Source organism: Nycticebus coucang, chromosome 15, assembly GCF_027406575.1.
Source record: "Nycticebus coucang isolate mNycCou1 chromosome 15, mNycCou1.pri, whole genome shotgun sequence".
In the NCBI taxonomy this organism is placed as follows: domain Eukaryota; kingdom Metazoa; phylum Chordata; class Mammalia; order Primates; family Lorisidae; genus Nycticebus; species Nycticebus coucang.
In genome coordinates this window covers 19521291-19526395 of record NC_069794.1, presented here as the reverse complement: position 1 = coordinate 19526395, position 5105 = coordinate 19521291, and the positions used below count along the sequence as shown (strand labels likewise).

The following is a 5105-nucleotide window of genomic DNA, read 5'->3' as shown; positions in this document are numbered from 1 at the left end:
AGTTAATTGCTGTTAGAGAAACATAATGCAATGCAAATATGTTCTGAATCCTATTTCTCCTCTACCTCTTCCTACCTCCTCCTTTCCTGTCCCTGCACATGGCATTTGTCATAGTTCCATTCTTTTTTAGTATCTTTGTTCCATAACCTCTTTCTTATAAGGCCCCTCTTGTCCATTCCATATTCAACTCGTCTATTTTTGAGCCTAAATGTCACATCCACACTTCCAGTCCATCATATCTTCCAAGATCAAGTCCCATATTTAAGGTATGTTTACTAACTCTGTGCCTGTTTGTCCCTGCCAACCCCCGTAATATCTAGAACCGAATTTTTAGCATTACCATTGCCCCTAGCCTGCCCTAATGCAACTTGCAATATGTCTGATATTTCCTTTCTGCATATAACCTCATTTTCACTTGGGTAAAAAGCCTCTCTGTCTCATTTCCTTTGTCTCACAAATGCAGTCAGTCATCCAGAGGGGTTGACTCTTCACTTGCAATGTGCATCCAAACCATGTCCTACTGACGCTCCCGTGCTAGAACAGGCCTTTGTCACCATGGCAATGTTCTCTAAATAACATTCCTGCTTTCAGACATTCCTTCCCTTAATCTGTTCTGCACAATGCTTCTAAATTACTCTACTTAATTTTGAGGGTACCTCTCCCTTCATCGAAGGTCTTCGGTGCCTCCCTGTTGTCTTTTAAGCAATCCCAAATTCTGTAATTTGTCATTTGTCCAGCCTGCCAGCCATTCAGAATTTACTGAGTGCCGCCATGGGGTTTTTCTGGAACACTGCCATTCAGCTGCTGGAGGTACTTGGCCCTTGCTTAAAGAAGGTGTGAAGTGCCTGAGCATTGACATCCCCCTGCGTCTTCCACTAACCAGTGACTGACAGATACTGACAAAAGCTCCAGACCCATTGTCTGGGTTTTAATAGCCCTGAGACTTAGTTTGCACTCCAGTTTTCCCTGTAGAATCAACTTCAATTCTGCTCTTCCTGGGTTTTTATACTGAGATTACTCCCTTGCCAGACTTTCTTCCTTTTCCTGCCCCACTGTCATATTCATCTTTGGAACCCTTTCTTTATTAAACTACTTTCATGTGAATTCTCTTTTTAGGTTCTGGTTCTGGAAGATCCGAAGTCAAATACTTTTATTCAGAAACAAAGACATGATTGCTACTGCAAATGAATGAAGTACAAACACAGACAAAACCCCCAACAAATTTCATCTCAATATGCTATTTGCCATGATAATGGCCCTTGCAAAGTCCAGTTTGATAAATAGAGAAGAAATGACTGCTTCACACGCCAAGGTCTTTCCCCTAAAGTAATGTCTAACCTGAAATTCAAAGAAATAAGATTTTTTGGTTTTGTTTTTTTTTTTTCCGGCCGAAATCAAAGGAAACCTATTTATAGGATAGAGTATGGGCAAAAATTCAATGGTATGGGAGGATTAAATTCTTCAGGAACTATAAATAGCTCAATTTATTATCATCAAAGACAATATTTGATACAGCGGAGAGGTAGAAAATTGGTTTTGGCAGATGAGTAAGATGTCTGAAATCTGGGCTAAAACATTTATTGAGAGTCTCTACAAGTTCATCTACTTTATCTGTCAAAGATGGCAAATAATATGAAGTATCCAGGAAAGTGATGCCATTAATTTTAAAGTTGTAACTATTAAAATTTGAAAGTTGCATATAAGAGCTAGTCCAGAGAAAAGATGATCAGAAATCAAACATAATGGTGAGCTAAGCCAAAAAAGGCTGAAAAATGAGAGAATGAGAGGTATTAGAAGGAGGAATTGGCAGTCACTGTTAATTAATTAGGTCTGGGAATGAGAATAGGAGAGCCTAGGCTTTGGATTCCCTTGCTAGTCACCAGTACAGTGGACATTATTTTGTCTTCACTAATTTAATCAAGGCTGTAACATTTCTCTTCCCTCTGTAGCTTCCTGTTCAATTGTTTTGCTAACCTTTCTGTATTTATCACATTCTCCATATTGGCAATATATTATTCATTTTTAGAGCAGTGTTAAAAATGAAATCATAGCATATATACTACTTACTAGAGAATTGTTGGTTCATCAAAAAAGGATTTTAATAATCAATATATATGTAGAAAAAAGCCAGTCAGAACTTAAAAAACGTCCAAGGAAATAAGAAGAAGAGTGTATTAGCAAAAACTTTTTGTGTAAAACATTTGATGTTAGCAGGTGTGAAGAAGTAAAACATGCTAATGTGTAACCCGTGAGAGTGTAACAGGTCCACAATTGTGGAGCGCCATTAAACTATATCTGGCAAATTAAAACATTCACTTCCTGTGATTCAGCAATGGCACTGCTAATAATTGACATGACATACCAATCTTGATGGACGTAGGAAAGGACATAGTACTGTACCATTTGTAATGACAAGAAAAAGCCTGTTAATAGGAACCAATTGAATACAGTATAAAATGACCATTCCATGGAATATTATGCAGATGTCAAAAAGAATATAGTAATATAAAAATGTCCAATAAACACTGTTTTACAAACTAGAGGTGAAAGTTGGGTTTGTAGAACACAATTTCATCACCACATGATTGTATGTAGACACTGAAAATTTCTGAAAGGAGGTACTCAAAGCTGCTAGCATTGTTTGTCATCGAGGTTGGAAAATAGTGTAAGTGACATGCGGACTTTGAGCAATGGCGGGTATGGAAGACAGTCTATTGTACCAGTGCCCGTTGCTTCTATCTCAGAACTAGACAAAAACCGTGTATGAGGGATTCATTTTGGCTCAGGAAAGAGATTTCCACCTTAAAATATTGCTGCCTGATGATTTACAGATGAAGAATGCAAGATTACTATGTTGTTGGGAGCTGAGAGCAATACTGAGTGGATACCATCAAATAGTCCAACAGAGAATGCAGCACTCACCTGATCTAATGAGCTTTATGATGGAGCTGAAGATGATTTTGGAAGCTGCTTTCAAGAATAGACGAGCTGTACAAACTGCCTCCTCCTCCTCAGTACTACTCTAGCCTTATTGAAGAGACAGGAACTCTAGGTTGGGATAAAATTGTATATGTGGATACTAGCTTCAGTACCATCAAGTTAAAAGCAGAAGATGCTTCTGGTAGAGAGCATCTAATCACTCTCAAGTTGAAGGCGAAGTACCCTACAGAATCACCAGATTGTATTGTGGATTTTCCTATTCCATTTTCTGTTTCCTGGACACCACAGAGCTCCTTAATAAGCATTCATAGTCAGTGTTTGGCAGCATTGGAGTTACTGAAGGCATTCTAGGATGTTATGGATGAAATTGATGAGAAGACCTGGGTACTTGAGCCAGAAACACCTACACAGAGTGCAACGGCATGCAGAATTGCATTAGGGAATAATGTTTCCATAAATATAGAGGTAGACCCCAGGCATCCTACTACGCTTCCAGAGTGTTGCTTTCTTGGTGCTGGCCATGTGATAAAACCTCTGGGAATTAAGCTGAGCAGCAACATACATTTGTGGGATCCAGAAAATAGTCTGTTACAAAATTTGAAAAATCTTTTAGAAATTGTCCAGCTCGCGCTATCCTGGAAAAATCTGATTTTACTATGGATTGTAGAATTTGTTATGCCTATCAACTTGATGGTGTCATTCCTGATCAAGTGTGTGATAATCCGCAGTGTGGACAACCTTTCTATCAAAGATGCTTATATGAGTGGTTGAGAGGACTACTGACGAGTAGACAGAGTTTTGACATCGTATTTGGTGAATGCCCATATTGTAGTAAGCCAATTACCTTGAAAATGTCTGGGAGGGAACCCTAAAATAATGAAGTGGAAACTTTAAAAAAATCACAAGGATTCTATTTGTATCTTCAGAGAAAATATAAAGCAAGACATATTAATACCAAAAGGACAAGTATAATGAAGACATAATAATATAGTCCTGAAGAACTTTCTAAGTCTGTGACCCCCATACTAATCGGGGAAGTGTATTTATACCAAGTTGAAGATCTTGACATGTTAAATGTATCTAGACTGTTAAAATCCTCATAAAACGAATTTGGGAATTGTGTATAGTTGAATTATTGTGGGAAAGGCTTTACTACATTCCGAAGTTCTTGAGAATCTTGATAATTTTGTCTTTTCCTTATGCTTTCCTATGGAAAAAATGCATATATCCTTATTATTCAAGTATTTATTTTGTGTACTCTGTAAGAATACTAAATAAAATTTGTACATAACAAAAAAAAAAAAGAAAATAGTGTAAGTTAAATATTAGCAGTATTATCCGGCACTTCACCAACTGATTACTTTGTTGTTATAAAGTGAAAACTCCCCATCATGTAAAATTTCAAGCCTTAATCTACTGAAAGTGAGGTGAGGTATCAGTAAAATGTAAGTGAAAAGAATAGTATGTGTTTCCCTTTGCTATATGTTAGAGTTGCTTTATATTGAAAATATATATATATGAACAAAAAACTTTTAATTTATTCATCTCTTTGTAGGAAATTAAATATAGCAAATTCTATTAATGTAAGGTAATAGGAATGGATTTTCTATGGTGATTTTTGCATTTTGGTTTTTTTTGAGACTGTTTCACTATGTCACCATCAGGAAGGTGCCATAGCGTTACAGCTCACAGCAACCTCAAACTCTTGGGCTTAAGTGATCCTCTTGCCTCAGTCTCCCAAGTAGCTGGGACTACAGGCACCCACCACAACACCTAGCTATTTTTTTGTTGTTGTCATTGTTGTTTAGTAGGCCCAAGCTGGGTTCAAACCAAACAGCCCGGTGCATGTGGCCGGTGCCTTGACCACTGAGCTACGGGCACCAAGCCAGTGTATTTTTTTTTTTGCAGTTTTTGGCCGAGGCCAGGTTTGAACCCACCACCTCTGGTATATATGGCCAACACCCTATTTCTCTGAGCCACAGGTGCCACCCCAAGCCAGTGTATTGACAGATATTTTTCTAGTGTTGTTTAGGATACCCACTATGCTTCATTCAAATTATCAATGATTTTTACAGTGTATTGAAATTGATTCATAATAACCTTAAATGTAAATATTCACTGAACTCAAGGTTACTAAATTTACCAGTAGGGCAAAGTAAAATTGA

At 37.6% G+C, this 5105-nt stretch overlaps 1 pseudogene; it reads left to right on the top strand.

The window, feature by feature from the left end:
- The first annotated feature begins 2690 nt into the window (after positions 1 to 2690).
- Positions 2691 to 3916, top strand: LOC128566671 (E3 ubiquitin-protein ligase FANCL-like; annotated as a pseudogene).
- The last annotated feature ends 1189 nt before the right edge of the window (positions 3917 to 5105 follow it).